Genomic DNA, 20527 nt, shown 5'->3' on the forward strand with positions numbered 1-20527 from the left:
TGTAAACCAACATTTTTGTAACATTAGCTTTCAGACCGTTTATTGGTTTTGTATCAGGTTACTAATACCAGACAACGCAACTGTACTCCGTTAATTGTTTTTGTGTTAGGACAATAATGACAGACTGCGCCATTGTAGTTTTATTCCACGCTAATAATGACAGTGTACGAATAATATATAATTGAACGAGAAAACTGATGAGGCCTTTCTTTGCTTGAATTAACTAATTATAATAATTATAATAGGGCTTTTATGTATATAAATTATACACATTTTAAACATTTGTAAACACAAACTAATAGTTTCAAAATTTTCAGAAGTTATGAAGGCGTAAATCAGTTCTAAAGCGTACGACATGAAAAGTTGAAGTTTTTTATTTAATCAGACAATCCATGGCTGACAACAAGTGTTGATAATTTTATTTCAAAAGACATGTGTGTTCCTGATACTTATCGGTGCTATTTCTAAATTTATGGAATGACAGTTGTTCTATGTGGTATATTCTCTACTCAACGTCCACCTGCAGTTCGTTAAATTTAGTAACAACATATTATATGTAATACACCACATGTCTCGAGGCATTACAGAGCCCCACGTTGAGAACGTAATAAGGTGTGACGTAAATAAATAAAAGACGTAAATTAAAATGAAACTGGATTTTATTCTAGTAAATTTGTGAATAATCTTATACGTTCAATAAACTTACAATCTAACGAACACTATATATCTATTTCAAAAGCAATGGTTCAGAGGCAAGCTTGGATGTTTATAATGCTGAAGTTATAGGTCTGATACACACAATGGTCACAAAAGAACTCATACGTTATTTCTCTCATGACGAGAAACCCACTTGAAATAAAAATGTATCTCAAAACGGCTGGTATGGATTAACACTTTTATTGGTAAGGAGAGAACAACGTTTCGACCTTCGTAGGTTATTTTCAGGTTAACAAAAAAGAGTTTGCAAGTGACCGTTTCCGAACACGTCTTAAGGCCGAGAATATAAACAAGTATGGGATTGTAGGGGACATTGCAGGTGTATGTTAGGTTATTAATTGGTATAGGTATAAAGGTGTTCCTTTATATTCGTTTAATTTTGGTTTTAGTTGCTATATAAGTAGAGCTTCTTTGATTTTGCGTTTGTTTATATTTGTTTCCCTACTTTGTATCTGGGTATTTTCTATGGTTATGTTGTGTTTATTTGACTTGCAGTGTTCAAAAACGTATGAAGACGTGTTTTTTTGTATTCTTTTAATCTAGTTTCAATTTTTCTGCACACAAACAAACACCTTCACACGTTTTTGAACACTGCAAATCAAATAAACACAACATAACCATAGAAAACATTCAGATATTAAGTAGGGAAACAAATGTAAACAAACAAAATCAAAGAAGCCCTACTTATACAGCAAATAAAACGAAAATTAAGCCAGTATAAAAGAATACCTTTATACCTATATTAATTAATAACTTAACATTCAACTGCATTGTCACCTACAATTCCATACTTGTTTATATTCTCGGCTTTCAGACATGTTCGGAAACGGTCACTTGCAAACTCTCTTTGTTAACCTGAAGATGACCTAGGAAGGTCGAAACCTTGTTCTCTCCTTATGAATAAAAGTTTTAATACCCATACTAACAATTCTAAGATACATTTCTAGTCCATCATTTCAAAATTAGGGATGGCTCGGACAGCCCTCAAGTAGCTTACATAAGATTGAAAAACAAACAGGTAAGAGCAGTGGAGTGAGTTGACACTCTAAGTTTGGCGAATATGTTAGGTTTGTCCGTCTATCCTCTCACATGGTTCCAAGTAATTCGTGTTTTCTGTTTAAATATAAACAATACGCACTGATTAAAAGCAGGTATATAAAGGAATCGAAGTAGCTAACATCGAAAACTTCGCAGATAGAACCACATTTCAAGAAATAGGTTTTCGAGCTCCAAACCATGTTACCCTATAATAAGAGATCCAGCTTTACTTATCCAAAACTGCTTCACTTTTCTCCCCAATTTGCCCATGAACTAATTGCTGTCTCTATAACATTATTTGATATTTGATTAGCGATTACACACAAGGGTGGTATCCTCTCCACTGCAAGATAGTAATATACCACAACATACATCGCGAAGCTTTTGTCTTTTAGTGTATACAATTTAAAATGTTTGGTTTGAATTTCGCGCAAAGCTACTCCAGGGTTATCTGCGCTAGCCGTCCCTAATTTAGCAGTGCAAGACTTATCAAAGAATAAGAGGTCTTTATAGGGATTCAAAAACAGTAAAATGATAGGCGAGTTTCTAGACCTTGGATAATAACTATTGCAGGGGATAATATTTACAAAATAGGCCCGGCATGGCCACATAGGTTAAGGCGTTCGACTCGTAATCTGAGGGTCGCAGGTTCGAGTCCCCATCGCACCAAAACATGCTCGCCTTTTCAGCCGTGGTGGCGTTATAATGTGACGGTCAGTCCCACTATTCTTTGGTAAAAGAGTAGCCCAAGAGTTGGCGGTGGGTGGTGATGACTAGCTGCCTTCTCTCTAGTCTTACACTGCTAAATTAAGGACGGCTAGCGTAGGTAGGCCTCGAGTAGCTTTGTGCGAAATTCCAAAAAACAAAAATAAATAAACAATTTTTAACATCGACTTTTACCGTTCAACGAAGTACACTTTCAACCTTTTTTGTTGTTGTTTACGCAGAACTAAGCACTTTAGCTTTCCAACACTATTATCAATCACTTCAATACAAACTGACCACTAAGTATGTTTGTCTTTAATATGAAAAAAACCTTTTGACTCAGTCTGACAACAAACACTTTCCTACAAATTAATCAGTCCCTTTCTTCACAAATGACTTTCTTTGTTCTTTTATAGGTCATCTTATATTGTAAGGAGTGCACTCTAGTCAGTCCTTTACGTATTATACCACAATCGTCAAATATTAGTGTTCTCCAAAATGCCGATGGCACTATCTTTGTTGCATACTGCATAAACATGATCACTACAAAATGTCTCTGCAACTTGCCATCAACTCTTCTCGCGTAATTAAATCAATGGCGTCTAAACATCAGTGTAAGTAATCCAAACAAAGCAATCTTATTTGGTCCCACTACAAAACTCTGTTGTAACTACGTCACAACCCTGGACATTCCTGTTAATCTTTCTTCTAATGTTAAGTACCATGAGGTTACTTTTATTAAGCACATGACCTGGATCGACCATTTATATTTAGTCAAAAAGTTTCATAGCGTCTTAACCTTACGAAAAGCTTATCGATATCGACCTGGTCACTCAGTTCACTTCTGCTACTTTATGCGAACAAGATGCTCTTCCGCCAACCTATGGCCACACATTCTGGATTTTAGCTTTTTCTTCCTTCTTGAATCGTCCACAAAGTCTAGAATATCATGCTATTTGTGTAGCTTTTCACATCAAGTTTTCTAGTCCAACTGGTGATGAGTATCATCAAATCACCTCTTCTCATCAAACATCTTTTTTTAGTCCAACTGGTGATGTGTATCATCATATCACCTCTTCTCATCAAACATCTTTTTTTAGTCCAACTGGTGATGTGTATCATCATATCACCTCTTCTCATCAAACATCTTTTTTCAGCTTCGTACACAAAATGGCCCGGCATGGCCAAGTTGTTAGGGCTCTCGACTCGTAATTTTAGGCTCGCAGGTTCGAATACCCGTCACACCAAACATGTTCGCCCTTTCAGCCGTGTGGGTATTATAATGGTACGGTGCATCCCACAATTCATTCGTTTGTAAAAAGGTAGTCCAAGAGTTGGCTGTGGGTAATGGTGACTAGCTGTCTTTCCTTTAGTCTTACACTGCTGAATAGAGATGGCTAGCGCAGATAGCCCTCCTGTAGCTTTGTGCGAAATTCAACAGCAAACAAAGAAATAATCTTACACAATATGTCACTAGCGATTAATAAATAAAATGTTATTATCGACGACTAGTTCAACAAGAAGCTTCATCCAAGAAAGCTACTTCCACCACTGGATATCTTTTAAATATGTATTATAAGTCTCTTCCAGTAACTGACCTTTATGTTCTACTAATGAGTAATTTACCTTAATATGTCCATCTAATATAATAATACAAATGTATACTTGAAGTAGCTATTATATTGTATTAGGTTGTCGAGAAATAAAGGTCGGAATTCTCATGCTGACATTTAGAAGATGAATATTGAATTGGTTTGGTCCAACTTTTGTCGCTTACAAGGTGTCTTGCTGTTTCAATTCTACTCAGAGTACGTTTTGCAACCCTCAGAGTAGCATGGACGAGAAGGACTTTCGTCTGATTTTCCTCTTCGACTTCAAACTTGGACGAAAAGCTGCCAAAACTACACGGAACATCATCCAGACATTATTAAGCCGTGGATCTATTACTAAACGTATAGTTCAGCGTTGGTTCCAAAGGTTTTGACATGGAGATGAAAGTCTTGAAGACCATGAAGGTCGTGGAAGGAAGCCATCCTTAAATGAAAACACATAAAGGGAAGCAGTTGAGACAGACACTCGCACGACAGTACGTGAGCTTACAGAAAAGCTAGGCACAAACTAATCAAGCATTGCCAACTACCCGAAAGCGATTAAAAAGACGAAAAAGTTGGATGAATGTGTTCCGCATGAGCTAAATGAAAATCAACAAAATCGGCGTTATGAAAACTATCGATGATGACGATCCAAAAATTGAACGAATTGGGAATCGAGGTTCTGCCCTCCACTTTTTTCCCCAGACCCTTTCCCTACAGATTTTCATTTTTCAAGCACTTTGACAACTTTTTTTAACAATAAACTCTTTCAAAACCAGATAGTTGCAGAAGAAGCTTTCAGGGGGTTCATTGACCATAAAACCTCTGACTTCTACAGCAGGGGTATAAACAACATCGTTACACGTTGGCAAAGGTGTGTTGAAACAAATACTTTGATTAAAGTATACTTTATAAAACTGGTGTGTATTATTCCAAACTTCGCAGTTCGAAACGACATTTATTTCTGAACAACCTAATATTACACATTCGTCTTTTCTTAATATAATGTTATCTGTCGCTTACTTCACAATTCTCGTCTTCCATCTCTTAACCATAACTCCATACACAACTCCCCTGTCACTGAGCTTCGGTCAAATAGGGTTAAGTTTATGGACTTACAAGATTAAATTCCAGGTTATGATTCTCCGCAGTGAAAAAAGCATATAACCCAATGTGGCTTTTCTTTAAAACAAAGAAATAAATACCCTTCCCATTAGAAGTTTATTTTCTTGACTGAAAAGAGAGGGCATAAACTTTTGCTGTTCTGCCACTTGTTGTAAGTGGCTGAAACGAAATGACGTTAATATTGTCATTTTTTATATTTGTTCTTGTCTGCAGTTACTGAAGAGAGGTGACTTACTTAGAGTGTTTTAGGTTTTACTTTGTCTCTTAAATAATAACAGTGTTTTAGTTTATCTTTTAATTAATAGAGTATTTTAGTTTTTACTTTGTTTCTTGATTAGTAATATTGTTTCAGTTTTTAGTTTGTTCCTTAATTATTAACAGTATTTCAGTTTTTCTTTGTCTCTTAATTGGTAACAATGATTTGTTTTTACTTCAGCTTTTAGTTGATAATACTGTTTTAGTTTTAACTGTCTTTTATTTTGCAACAGCATTTTAGATTTTATTTACCTGTTACTCAATTATCGGTATTTTAGTTGAACTCTGAATCTTACTCAGTTATCGGTGTTTTAGTTTAACTCTGAATCTTACTCAGTTATCGGTGTTTCAGTTCAACTCCGAATCTTACTCAGTTTACGATATTTAAGTTTAACTCTGAATTTTACTTAGTTAACAGTGTTTTAGTTTCACTCTGAATCCTACTCAGTTATCAAGGTTTTAGTTTAACTCTGAATTTTACTCAGTTTATAGTTTTAATCTTGTTTAATAATATTGTTTCAGTTTTTTTACCCTGAATCTTACTTAGCTACAGTGTTTTAGCTTTCACTTTGTCTTTCACTGATTAAGATCAGTAATAAGGTTTTACATTTATACTGAATCTTAATGAGTTAAAATGTTTTAAGCAGTCTTTTCTCTCGCACTAAGTAAAGATATTTTTATTTTTATTTTGAATTTTAGTTAGAAACAGTGTTTTAATTATACATTGGATCTTAATCGATAAAGGTGTTCTTAATGAAGTTTTACTTAGTTTTTACTTTGTTCCAGAGATGGTTATCTAATATTTACTTTGTATCTTAGTAACAGTTATTTAGTTTTACTGTATATCATTGTTCAGTCATTTTCTTCAGCTCTTACTCAAAAACACTGTTTTACCTTTTAATTTTTGCATTTTGGGTATTAATTTAACCTGTATTTAAACAAAATATTTAATTTAATTGTGCTTCACCATATTTTTTGATTAATATTTCTTTCTAGTTGTTTGGACTCGTAGTTTTCTCGCTATTACTCTCGGTTTGGTTAATTACCACGTTTCATGTTTTCATCGATTAACAGGTTTTTATATTTTTTTTGTCCCTTTCCCTTATTCTTTACACACAGCTTCTTATTACTTATGATGATTTCCCTAATTTTGGTTTAATCACCCAAAATAATTTTAAAGATCAAATTACCTAATTATCACATTGCCAGTTTGAGTATTATGTACATATATTTTCACGTTATTGTGAACCACGACATTGGTTCATAATAGGGGGTTGCACATACATTTTCCAAAACTCCAACAGAACATTCAAGAAAAATAAACACCTTAAAAGGAAGACTTTTTTTATAAAACAACACTCAAAACTTTCTTTTTTCCATAGTTAGGTGCCACCCAAATATTAATAAAAAGCAATATAAGTGATTTTCCTTTTTTTAATTATTATTAATTAATATTATTGTTTCACAAGTCTAAAGGAAACTCAGCTGGAACGCTGCAAATGACCATGATCTATTTAAAAGTTGATTCTTTTACATTGAAAGTGGTTTTATGTGGTTATACGAACATAATAGATGTTATGTTGTTCTGGGTAGCTGCCGCTTTTCTACTCGATGCATGTTAACCTTGTTCACACATAACCTCGGGTACAAAGCCACATGGCTCAGCAAGTAGTTTCTTTAACAAGCACGAAGCTTTACATACAGTAGTGTTTTAAATGTCATTGTTTAATTTGTAAAGGCTGATTTTTTACTGGTAAAATACTGCACACGCTTAGTGAGGGTTGTGTCTTAAGTCTATATACTTACAATTTGCTATGCATTGTAAAAGCCAAAATACAAGATGGTTAAAGCTTGAGAATATTAAATCTACAAATAGGGATCGCGAAAAGTAAGGAAACAAGGTTGGTGATGTACTGCTGACAGCTTGTTCAAGGTACAGATCCGTCTTATAACTCCATTATAAAATTATTGCAAGTAATATATACACTAGAGTGCGATCAGCACGGGATTTTTGCAAAGCAAAGAGAGAGAAGTTTTTAATATAAATGGACTTCTGAGAAATTTTCTACGTCCTTCACTTTCTGACATCAAACAAAAATCTAGTGTTTTCCTAGTGTGGGCATTTGTTGTTTTTTTCTAGCCACAACTTGAAACTGCCACGTGAAACGTTCCTGATTTTGACGTTGCATGACGTAACTCGAGCTTACTATTTTGTCATGGATTACCGTGACAGTGTTTCGGAAACTTTTTTAACACCGGGCAATTACCATAGTAGATTTTCCTACTTTCTATTGTTTATTATACTGAGTGTATATTCAGCATTTATTACCACTGCATGTAGTTTTGTTTGTTTGTTTCTAGCGTTGTAAGTCTACAAACATACTTCTGTAGCAGTAGAAAGCCTGTTTGTTTCTTCATTTTTTGTTTGTTTTAATTTCGCGCAAAGCTACACCAGGGCTATCTGCGCTAGCTGTCCTTAATTTAGCAGTGTAAGACTAGAGGGAAGTCAGCTAGTCATCACCATCCACCTCCAACTCTTGGGCTACTCTTTTACCAACGGAAAGTGCGATTGAGCATCACATTATAACGCCCCCACGGCTGAAAGAATAAGCATGTTTGGTGTGGCTGGGACTCGAAGCCACGACCCTCAGATTACGAGTTAAGTGCCCTAATCACCTGGTCATGTCATGTAGCTATTCCTGTTGTTAAGTAGTTGGTGTTAACGGTAGTGGTTGTGAGTGTTGTCAATAAATTGTTGTCTATTTTACATACAGTATTTGTGTCGCTTTATTCAAGCAAACACTTGTGCACAACAGGCTGTTGAAGAGCATACATATGTGTCATATAGACCTAACAAGGTAAACATATAACTGACTCTGCTTAGATTTATTTATACCGTGCTGAATTATCTTAAAAGAAATATTATTCAATTATGATGAGAATACTTTGTTGCTGCTCGTTCACCGTTACATTACTCTGTGACAATGATGGAAGCCAGTTTTAAATCTTTGCTTTGAAAATGGCCTTTAGAGAACAACTTTGCATTTTGTTTGTTGCATGTCTGTATACATTTTTTTATTGTGTGTTTATTTATTTTGAATAGGTTTAATGAGGCGGTTTGGTGGGAATAAAAGCCAATGCAGTAGTAACCTGTAAAACAAACATGTACCAGTCAACTGAACGCACATGCACATATGTACCATAAAATTTATTCTCCATTAATGGACATAGAAAACTAACAAAAGAAATTACTAACAACTGTTTCATTTATAAAGAGGAAAAAAATTAAACAATATGCAAGAGATATGGTTTCAAGCCGACTCTGAAGAATAAACAAACTAGGCTGCAAATAGTGTATACGTTATATTTCAAGCTAAAGATTCCTATTTTGATTCCACGTATACAGTACTTACAAGATGTTCTAATTATTTCATTTTATTAATAGTTGATCAGTACTATTGATACTTCCGTTATCATTCAGGCTAGTGACTACTTACAGTTTAAGTATTACATTATCAAGTGGTTATTTATTATGTTTTTAGGTTATAATATTAATAATTAGTTACCAGGCGTTTCGGTCAGTAGTTTTCACAGAAGTTTGAAACAGTTTTAACCAACGTTTTGACAAGTTAAACGATACATCGGCTATAATCAGTTTTGGTGAGTGGTTTATTAAAATTTTGGCAATTGTTTTGTAATACATTTGCCAGTGGCAATGTTTATATTATTTCAGTTGTCGATCATGGTTATTGGTTTTGTGTTGTTGTTGTTGTTGTTGGAAACTCATCATGGCGTTTAGAGGTTGGTTGAGGTTTCAGTTTTAGCCAACATTTTTATGACACAGATTGATTTTGATTATCATAAACTTATTTTGATAGAAGCTTGTAAGTTTTCCGTATGTTATAATACGGCTTCAATACCACACTTCCCAAAATTAGTAAAGATTTTGGGTTATTTTTATCCTAGTTAAAATAGTCTTCTTAACAGTAACATCAACTGGTGCGATTTGCAAAGTCGAAACAAATTAACAAATTATTAATTAATTATTGGTACCAGAAAAAAAAAAACATTCTGTATTTGTTATAAGAATATATTCGTAATGAGTGAGACGTTCCAAAATCGTTGTAAATATTCTCTCAAAAATGTAAGTAAAACTTTAAGTGAAAGAGTAAGCTATTGCGTTGCGTTCTTTTCTTGAGTAACGTAAACTCAGCCGCATTAATTCTAACTCTGTCGTTAATCTGAGTGAATAACTTAAATGTATATAATGTTCATACCTGAGAAATGAATAAGTTGGCAGTACTTGATCCAAACTATGATTGTGAGATGAAAACTTCGACCAATATAGCTTATTCTGACAGTTGAAATGGAACGTTCTATAGAGCTGATTTTGTTAAATTATGTGCATTGTAAACAAATGTTTTCTTGGAAAAACTTAATTAACCGTTCCTTTATTATCGTACTGTGTAACTATGTCATGTTAACAATTATTTTAAAAAAAAAATCAAGCAGGGCTTCTGTATGCCTATCTTCATTTCGAATTGACTGAGTCCACATTCTTGATTTACCAATGTATCATTTGTATTGAGCTAAAGGCGTCTGTTTCAGTTAGGTTTCACAAATGATCACGTGATTTTTAGCGGAATAATTAAAACACCTGTTACATCTGCTAGTACAAGAAAAAAACATCAAATCATCGTTTCACTTATTTTCACTCTTCTCTATTGGTTGTTTAAACTGGTGCATTACAATTTATGAGATATATAAAAACGTAACTTAATGAGTTCGAAGAAATCGGCAGGCAGGACACAAAATCACCAGCCCAGCGAGCCCTAAACCATACATTGATCTGAACGTTGTCTAACCAACATCAACGAGTCCTAGACCATCCATTGATTTAAACGTTGTCTAACCAACATCAACGAGTCCTAGACTATCCATTAATCTGAACATTGTCTAACCAACATCGAAATGTTGAGTATTTTTGTCCTAATTCTAGCTTGTGTTTCAGTTCCTTCACTAGTGGATGGTCTGAGAAAGGGAGAATGCGGTACAAAAGCCACGTTTCACCGATCAACAATGTTAAACTACCCTCGTTTAATGATGACCCGATCCCTTCCATATCTGGACGAGTTCACACTGTGCTTCTGGGTGAAGATAAAGGGTGCAGTGAAAAGGTCACACTTCATTTTCTCCTACGCAGTCGGTAAAGGTATAGACAGCAACGAAATCCTGGCATACATTGACTTAAGCTCTTCAGATCCACAAATTAAGATAGTTGTGGCAGGAGATCTGGGTTTTGTGGCATGCCCTGCCTTCTCTGTCGGAACGTGGCACAAAGTTTGTATTACCTGGCGGAGTCTAGATGGAAGCGTAGGATTTTTTGTAGACACAGATTTATGTAGTGATCAGGTGAAAGGTGTAGCAACGGGAAAATCAGTTCGATCAGGAGGCGTTGTAGTTCTGGGCCAGGAACAAGATAAAGTTGGTGGTAAGTTTAACCCTCGTCAGAGCTTAATTGGTGATCTAATGCAAGTCAACTTTTTGGATACCTATTTAAACAACGATCAAATTCAACGTACCAGCTCCTGTCTCAGTCAGGCCTGCAAATATAGTCCTTGTTGTTACAAAGACGAAGAAATCAAAGGAAATATAATCGATTGGCTTCATACAGAATTTATGGCTTATGATGGAGTTTCTTTGTCTTCATCCACTGTTTGCAAATAAAGCTTTTTATTATAATCACAAATGATTTATATTATATGTGCGTATTTGAATTCGAAAGATAATTTCAAGGACCAAGTGACAATGATTTTTGGTAGCACTGCTAAATGTATCAAATAATACATATGTGGCCCTGTTAAACTTACCAAATATATATATCACAGTTCAATGCAATAAAATGGTTATTGTATCTTATTATTGTAGAAGAGTGTGTAAAATTTATTATATAGGATAACAAAGACGTATAACAATACACGTATAAATACTAATACAAATATAGACTGAGAATTAATATGTATGATATTAAATATTATTACGAAATACTTCGTCACCATCTTTACATTTTACACTTCATCACTTGTATTGGTTTGAATATCGCGCAAAGCGACACGAGGGCTATCTGCGCTAGTCGTCCCTAATATAGCAGTATAAGGCTAGAGGGGAGCCAGCTAGTCATCACCACCCACCGCCAATTCTCGGGCTACTCTTTTACCTACGAATAGTGGGATTGACCGTAACATTATAACGCCCCCACGGCTGGGATGGTAATATTATAACGCCCCTACCGCTGGGAGGGCGGGCATGTTTGGCGCAACGCGGGCGCGAACCTGCGACCCTCGAACTACGAGTCGCACGCCTTACGCGCTAGGCCATGCCAGGCCTAACGTTATTAGTACTTCCTTTATAAATTATTCCACGCTTAAGTATTAATACCGTCTGGTAATATGCATTTTTGTCATTGTTCAAGTTTAACTCATAAGCATAACTTATAATAAGTCATTATTATTGTCATTATCTAACGGAATCTAGCGTTATATAACCTAATATTTTTCTAATTGTTACATTTAAATTAATTGCATAAACATAAAGAATATACACGACAGACGAGAAATATACTATATACTAAATATACTTTATACTAAATATACTATATAATAAATATACTATATGCTAGTTACCTTTCACTTCTTGTTTTTTGCTGTTGATTAAATTTAATACCACTCTTTATAATAAAGTTATCAGTAAATGAATAATGTCTCCCCTCCCAAGTGGCACAGCGGTATGTCTGAGGACTCACACCGCTAAAAATGGGTTTTGATACCCGTGGTAGGCAGAGCACAGATAGCTTTTTGTGTAGTTTTCTGCTTAATTAACAACAACAACTTAAGCAATGCATTTTTGTACGCATAATAATAAAAAGCGCAAAGCACTGTTACAGTTTAACTGGCTTTGAAACCAATACAAGAGAAATTTAAAATAACTCCCGCACTTGCTCGATCTGAGCTCTGCGAGATAAACTTTCAAACTGAATAATAAATTGACAAAACTCCGAACAGAAAACGATGTAATATACTGTAATTTGATAGAATTATACTTCAGCTTTCTATTGTTTATAAATAATACAGTATTAAACATAAGAGAGAATAATGGACAATTTATGAAAGAAAGGATGTGACATATGGGCGTGGCAAGTGGATATAACACTGTAAACAAACAAGATTGAAGGCTATAAAATTATGCTTTACTTCAGTAATAACTATACTATAATATAAAAAAAAATTACGTCAAATTCCATACTTCTTGTAGGGGTGGTAAATAATTAGATAACAGGAGAATCCTAGAGAGCAAATGTTACAATTTTCATATCAGGGGAGACTGAGCATTTAAACAAATATTTCCTTGTAATATTAATTTAAACTTTATATGATATTAAAATTTGATTTATTAATTTCGTTTTGATGTCAAGTTTATTCCGTAAGCTCGTGGTGGGCAGAGCACAAATAGTCCATTGTGTAGCTTTGTGCTTAGTTTCAAACAAGCAAGAAAACATTTGCAGAAAAGGGTAACTGTAAGGAAACGGTTAAATAAACATTCTTTATATTCGTTCTGTTTTTAATAACAGACATTTAACACCGTTAGACTTCTTTCAAATGTTATCATCTTAAACCATGCGTCTCATGCTTAAGTAGAGTGAATATTTTTCTATTGTTTTCGTCTTTCATTTTACCCAAAATATTTTATTTACGAACGTATCAAATAAATTAATATTCTCACAGATGTCTCTCTTTTTATATAGTCTGTATAAGGAGGACTATCTGTGCAAACCGTCCCTAATTTACTAGTGTAAGACTAGAGGGAAGGCAGCTTCCCTCATCACCACCTACCGCCAACTCTTGGGCTATTCTTTTTCCAACAAATAATGGGATTGACCGTAACGTTATAACGCCCCCACGGCTGAAAGGGCGAGTATGTTTGGCGCGACGGGGATGCGAACCCGCGACCCTCAGATTACAAGTCGCACGCCTTAACACGCTTGACCATGCCGGACACTGTATGAAGCACGCCTTAACACGCTTGACCATGCCGGGCATTGTATGAATTGTATGAATTGAAATTATTATACACAACATCATAATATTTCTGTTTCATGAATCCATAGTTCAACTCATACATTAATCTTTTCAAAAGGACTAGAATGCTCATATTAACGTATATTAGTTTATTGATTTACGGTCAATCCCACTATTCGTTGGTAAAAGAGTAGCCCAAGAGTTGGCGGTGGGTGGTGATGACCAGCTGCCTTCCCTCTAGTCTTACACTGCAAAATTAGGGCATGGCCAAGCGCGTAAGGCGTGCGACTCGTAATCCGAGGGTCGCGGGTTCGCGCCCGCGTCGCGCTAAACATGCTCGCCCTCCCAGCCGTGGGGTGTATAATGTGACGGTCAATCCCACTATTCGTTGGTAAAAGAGTAGCCCAAGAGTTGGCGGTGGGTGGTGATGACTAGCTGCCTTCCCTCTAGTCTTACACTGCTAAATTAGGGACGGCTAGCACAGATAGCCCTCGAGTAGCTTTGTGCGAAATTCCAAAACAAACAAACTGTATATTCACGCCCTCTATGTTTTTAGTTAAATGATGGTGAACTTCCTTTTTATTGATTTATATCCATATTTCTTGTAGTTTAATTTTATTATAACAAATATTATTATTTCTGAATTCTTCTGTTTTCTTCGCCAGTTGAACCATCCATGTTGTTGCTAACGCTATATAACTTTTCTGTTTCATCAGCTTCTTTAAGCATTTTCATGAATGCAGTTTGCGCCTTTGGTCCTCCAAAAGCTGCACCATATTGATAACGTCCTTGAATATACTTGTTGTAATACCAAAAACCCAAATGTTAATGTTTCTGATTAGCATTTGTGTACCTCTCAGAGGCATCTGAATTACATCTATCAATATTTCTTATTAACGATTCAAATTTAGGATATACAACAAAAGGAACTCGAAATTAATAACTCATATTTATAAATTTTACATTCTTATCCGCATTTCTTTAAGCCTACTTTTGAGTACAAATACTGCAAACGTCTCTCATATGGATATATTTTTGATTTATGCTTTATTACTTGACTCTAATTAACCAAGATTGTTTGTTTGTTTGTTTTATATTTCGCGCAAAGCTACTTGAGGGCTATCTGCGCTAGTCGTCCCTAATTTAGCAGTGTAAGACTATATTCTACTCTTTTACCAACGAATAGTGGTATTGACCGTCACATTATAAAGCTCCCATGACTGAAAGGGCAAGCATGTTTGGTGCGACCGGGATTCGAACCCGCGACACTCGGATTACGAGTCGAACGCCTTAACACACTTGGCCGAGCCAGGGCCATGCTTATTGAATAGTTAGGTCCAACCAACTTAATAAGTATTTATGTCCTAACAACGTAGTAGCCGTTTGAAAGAATAATACACGTAAATTGAAAATAAAAACAATATTTTTATTTTTGAATAACCACAATTACTAATAGGATGTGTGCGCCTGTTGGGTACCGCACAGCTTCTCAAATCTTGGAATCAGATTGGACACCGCTACCTTCATTTCCTGTTCCACATTGATTTTCGCGCGGTACTTGTTTTTTATCATAGAAACCGTCGAAACCCAGCTTTGCAAACATATGACGTCGCAAATGGAGTTAGGATTCACTGAGCTCTAGGACTTAGCAGCGGATATTCACCTTTTACTGATATCCAAACTCAGTTCCATGCTGCCAAATTTTGTTTTTAAAGTTTTGTCACAAGACAGCTCAAGAATATTTTCTTCTTCTGGAGAGGTAAATTCAGATGGGGCCTTAGTCTTGAATGGGTATTGGATCCATACAAACTTCTCCATATCTTCTGGAAAGTAATTTTCAAACCAGTCACTGAGCTGTGTTAGATGGTCCTGAAAAACAGATTTTAGTTCATAAGTCAAATCAACTTCATTGGATGTAACAAACTGCTGCAATAGGGGGAACAGTCTTTCCATCATCTTCATTCATTTTTCTTCTCCATAGTAGTAGCTTTTTCTGAAGGCTGAAACATTCTCTGCGAGTTTCAGAATGTGCGTGTTGCTTGCCTACAGAGAGACATTCAACACATTCAAGTTTTTGAAGAGATCACACAAGTATGTTTATTTTTTTTACAAAAAATCAGTATCTTAGAAGTTTTTAGCAGATTCATATTCTTCTTCTTCCAGATAAGAGTAGAACTCCTCTCGAAATTCGAACATACGGGTCAGTACATTCCCACGGGCTTCATCACGAGCTGCTCAGATCTTATATTCTCACACAGCTTTTTTTTAAAACCTCGCCTTCTGTGGCCAAGTTTTCATAAAGTTCACCACTTGTAACACACTTCCCAAGACTCGGAGGACTCAGGTGCTTTGACGCATGGGTTTCCCTATGGATTATGCAGTGGGCCTACAGCATATCAAGAGCTTTGTTTCGTACGAGTGCCTGCAATCCTCCATAACAGCCAGACGCAGAGTGATCACCATCGGTACAGACGACAACACACTTAGTCCATTCTAACTTGTTTCCACACATAAAAAATGTCAGAAACTCAAACAAGTCTTGAGTCTTTATAGGTGCAGTGATAGTGTTAAAAAAGAGAAGGTCTTACACAATTTTGTCACCATCCACGAACCGTGTGTAGCAAATCAAAGGAGCATCCTTGTTGTTATTTGTTACTTCATCCAGATGTAACCCGAATTTCTTCCCTTTCATTTTTTTTTCAATTAACTGATCGTTGAGACCTTCGGTCATGTGTTGGATTCTACGACTGATAGTATTGTTGTATAAAGTTACTTTTAAAAGCAGATTCACCAACCATAATGTTCACCATATCCACTGCAGCCAGTAAAATCAGTTCTTCTGCGATGGTGTGAGGTTTTTTACATTTTGCGACTTCGTATGCCACCTTGTAGGATGTTAGCAAAGCATTGCTTTGTATTGATGCTGGTTTCAAAAATGTATCTTTTTGTTCTTTCATTTCTTTTAACTTTCTGGTAAAATAATTACGGGATTTAGTAACCATGTTAGAATGATTGGTCTCTAAGTGGCGTTTTAGTTTACTTGGAAGCATGCACTTTGGAGTTAAAACGTTTAGACATAATACACACTGCGGACACTTTTCATGATTGACATCTACTAAATTAAAACAAAAATCTAGATAACTATCGTCATATTTCCAATATTTCCATTTCTTCACAACTTTGCCAATGGTCTGTGGTTCACCATCCTTTTCTTCACTCCTACAAGTCTTATTAATGTTCAAAAATATTTTCATTTTTATGCATAAGGACTAAAAAATCAACAAAATAATTCACTGAATTTTGCTAGACCTCACATACACATGATTACAACACACTTCAGTTATTTCGATTACTGACGAACCCGGAGAGTCGACAAGTATTTACATACAAAAGCTAAGAAATGAGAAAGTTAGAGAAGTTACTGGCGTAGTTGAAAGTACAAGTAAACAAAAACATATTTTAAACATTCGAGAACGTCATCGAGAAGAATGTAGTGCAATCTAATGTTAAATTAGATATAATAATGTTAATATTTTGTGTTCTTCAATATAATATTTAACAACTTTTAATCCACATTAACATTCCACTCTTTGGTATATTTTTTCGGTTTGGGTTTTGTAATAATAATGACGAATACATTTTTTTACATATAGATTAGTCAAGTGTTTTTCCAGGTATGTTTTAACACATTTTATTAGTAGATTCACATTTCACTTTTTCATATATTTGACTTATAGTTTTATTATATTAATCCTCAATACATTTTATACACAAAAATCTAAAACCGTCTTTGGTTTTATTATTTTTATAAAAAAATTTTGAATGCTTTTCAACTTTACAAAAAATACACTTTTCTTTCCTCTAATATAAAAAAACAATACTCCTGGTGAGTTTGAAGAACTTTCTGAAATAATTCAAAGTAACAGAAAAATGGTTTGTCTGCATGTTTTCAACGCTAAAGACTTGGTTTCGATCCCCGTGATTGGCACAGCACAAATAGTGTATTGTGTAGCTTTGTGTTTAGCAACAAACAAACAAATCTCACATTGTGTTCCGGTAAAGAATATTTTCCATAATGAATTTAGTTCAAAGTGCATGCCCTTATTCATATGTCTGTTTACACTTTTACGAGCTCAGCATGGCCAGCTGGTTGGGGCGCTTAACACATAATCCGAGAGCCGCGAGTTCAAATCCCTGTCACACCAATCATGCTCGCCCTTTCAGCCGTGGGAGCGTTATAATGTAACGATCAATCCCACTATTCGAAGGTAAAAGAGTAGCCCAAGAGTTAGCGGTGGGTGGTAATGATTAGCTTCCTTCCCTTTAGTCTTACACTACTAAATCGGGAACGGCTAGTGTAGATAGCCCTAGTATAGCTTTGCGCGCAATTGAAAAACTAACAAACAAACATTTTTATGTATTTTTCTCATACTTCCTTGGCGAAAATATTTTTGAATCTGTAATAAGTTATGGTTTATGTTTTCCACTTCTACTTCATGTTATTTCATTTCTGTACGGCCTGGCATGGCCAAGCGCGTAAGGCGTGCGACTCGTAATCCGAGGGTCGCGGGTTCGCGCCCCCGTCGCGCTAAACATGCTCGCCCTCCCAGCCGTGGGGGTGTATAATGTTACGGTCAATCCCACTATTCGTTGGTAAAAGAGTAGCCCAAGAGTTGGCGGGTGGTGATGACTAGCTGCCTTCCCCTAGTCTTACACTGCTAAATTAGGGACGGCTAGCACAGATAGCCCTCGAGTAGCTTTGTGCGAAATTCCCAAACAAACAAACAATCATTTCTGTACTCAGAGGCCGTTTAGTTTAACCGATGTAGACTTTGTTGCATGAACATTGAATCGAGTGTCTTCATTTGTGGAAGGTATTGATGACGTCATTTCGTATATTTAGTTTATTTGAGAGTTTTCCAGCTGGTTTAATTTGATCGTTCTCCAGTAATTAACTTATCTTATTTTAAGCTTCAGTATAATAAGGTGAACATATGAGTGATTTCTCTTGCTTTATCTATATGGTTTTCTGAAATTTGTTTATAGAACAAATTATTGATTATATTGGCATAATATTAGGTATCAATAGAAGCTCTGTTTCCATCTTAGTGTCAGTATGGTTGTAATCTTTTCTCTTCTATACATGAGTTACATAATGGAAAAATTAATTTTCGATGGCATCTTGATGATAAAACTGGATGGTACATTTTCCTCAGGTGTTACAAAATCAAATAATGTTTGTGTTTTTCTTATAGCAAAGCCATATAGGGTTATCTGCTCAGCCCACCGAGGGGAATCGAACCGCTGATTTTAGCGTTATAAATCCGGAGACATACCGCTGTACTAGCGGGTGCCGAAATAATGTTGTAAATAAATGTATATATATTTATTATAACTGGATGTCTCACACGGTGCTTACAACATTTGTTAGTTCCTGGAAATAGATAGGTGAAGTCCGTATGTTGAATGCACAACACATTAATCTCCACATTAAACAGGAGTTTAGTAATGTCGATTCTACCTCCGCAAAATGTAATACGGGCATTAGAATCGCGACTACTTAGCGGTATGTACTTTCTTTACTGTTGTTCATAGCATAAAACTCCGATAAGTTTGTAGCTGAGAGTTTAAGTTGTATCTCCTGGGTGCGTTTTTTACATCACACATTGGTGAGCTTAATAATACGTCGTTAGCACCAGAATCATAGCACCTGTGACAACCATGACAACAACCGTAAAACTCACACGTGATATTTTGGTCCATACCGAATCCACTCATTCTATTGTTAAGAATATGCTTTTATCTACCATTCAGGACGTGTTGAATACTGACCACCTTCTGATTTCTGTATAAAATCTAGCCACTGAATACTGGTCTAGCTATAATTGTTGTATGTGTTGTATAAATTATTGGGAACCAGATCAATGTGTCATTGTTGTATGTAGTGTATCCATTGTTGAGAACCAGAGAAATGGGTCTTGAGAGAATGATTTACTCCTGTATATAACGATATATAACGAAGCAACGGTGATGTATCTCAATTGGTTGATATTACATGTTGAGAGAAATTCGCCCATGAATTGGAGGCAGTATCGCAGGAATATGTCAATGTCAGAACGACAATACCTGAAAATGAGGAGAAAACAAAGGTTGGATATCATTATTAAGTAATTATACACATCTATAATTAACTTTAATGGTAAATTATTTTATCTATCAATGTTGCATAGCAGTTGATTTATAACTTTTCAAAGATAGACGTCCTTCGGTGGAACGTTTATGGACTTATAAATCTAAAATCCAGGCGGCGCATTTTTTTACTTTGTTCAAGAATTGCCTGACTCAGATGGTTAAGAGGTGTGGCGTGACTTGATGTTCGTAGTAACCACACGATGACCGATGAAAGATCAGTTAACATGTGGGTCAGTAAAAAGATCAGTTAACATGTGGGTCTGTTTTCGTACACTCGCTTTTTTCAACTCTTAGGAAGAAGTTTCCATATCTGTTCACGTTAATCTTTAATGTTACTTTCAAGCAGCTTTTCGTCGTAATAAGAAATACCTTATTACTTGTATTTATTAATGGATATAAAATTTAAACACGAAAAGAAAACCTTTAAAATGATTTGCAAACAGACAATAAAGAGAAGAAAGTTTGGGAATGCATCAATCTGAACGGCCCAGCTTGGCCAGGTGGTTAGGGCACTTCACTGTAAACTAAGGATTATGGGTTCGAATCGCTATCGCACCAAACATTCTCGCCCTTTCAGCTGTGGGGTGTTATGATATTACGGTCAATCCCACTATTAATTGGTAAAAAGAGTAGCCCAAGAGTTGGCGGTGGTTGCAGAGATGCCAACTATTTCAAATGACTGAGCGTAATGATTGTAGACAGAGCCCTTATCATTTGCGGCTGCTAGGCCTGGCCAATTTCTCTAAGCTGTATTATTATATTGTTATTATAACTATTATTATTTATTACTGCTATAGATTCCTCATTTATGACTGTATTTTGTGTATT

At 35.6% G+C, this 20527-nt stretch overlaps 2 pseudogenes across 1 annotated transcript in view; both read left to right on the forward strand.

Annotated features, from left to right (window-relative positions):
- The first annotated feature begins 10403 nt into the window (after window positions 1–10403).
- LOC143224023 (C-reactive protein 1.1 pseudogene) lies at window positions 10404–11159 on the forward strand (annotated as a pseudogene).
- An 8423-nt stretch (window positions 11160–19582) lies between these two features.
- Window positions 19583–20527, forward strand: part of LOC143224024 (macoilin-1-like) — a 30353-nt pseudogene continuing 29408 nt past the window's right edge. Inside the window, exon 1 of the transcript XR_013013190.1 lies at window positions 19583–19656. The product of XR_013013190.1 is annotated as a macoilin-1-like (transcript). The remainder of the gene's footprint in view (window positions 19657–20527) is intronic.

This window comes from Tachypleus tridentatus, chromosome 8 (genome assembly GCF_004210375.1).
Source record: "Tachypleus tridentatus isolate NWPU-2018 chromosome 8, ASM421037v1, whole genome shotgun sequence".
Classification (NCBI taxonomy): Eukaryota; Metazoa; Arthropoda; class Merostomata; order Xiphosura; family Limulidae; genus Tachypleus; species Tachypleus tridentatus.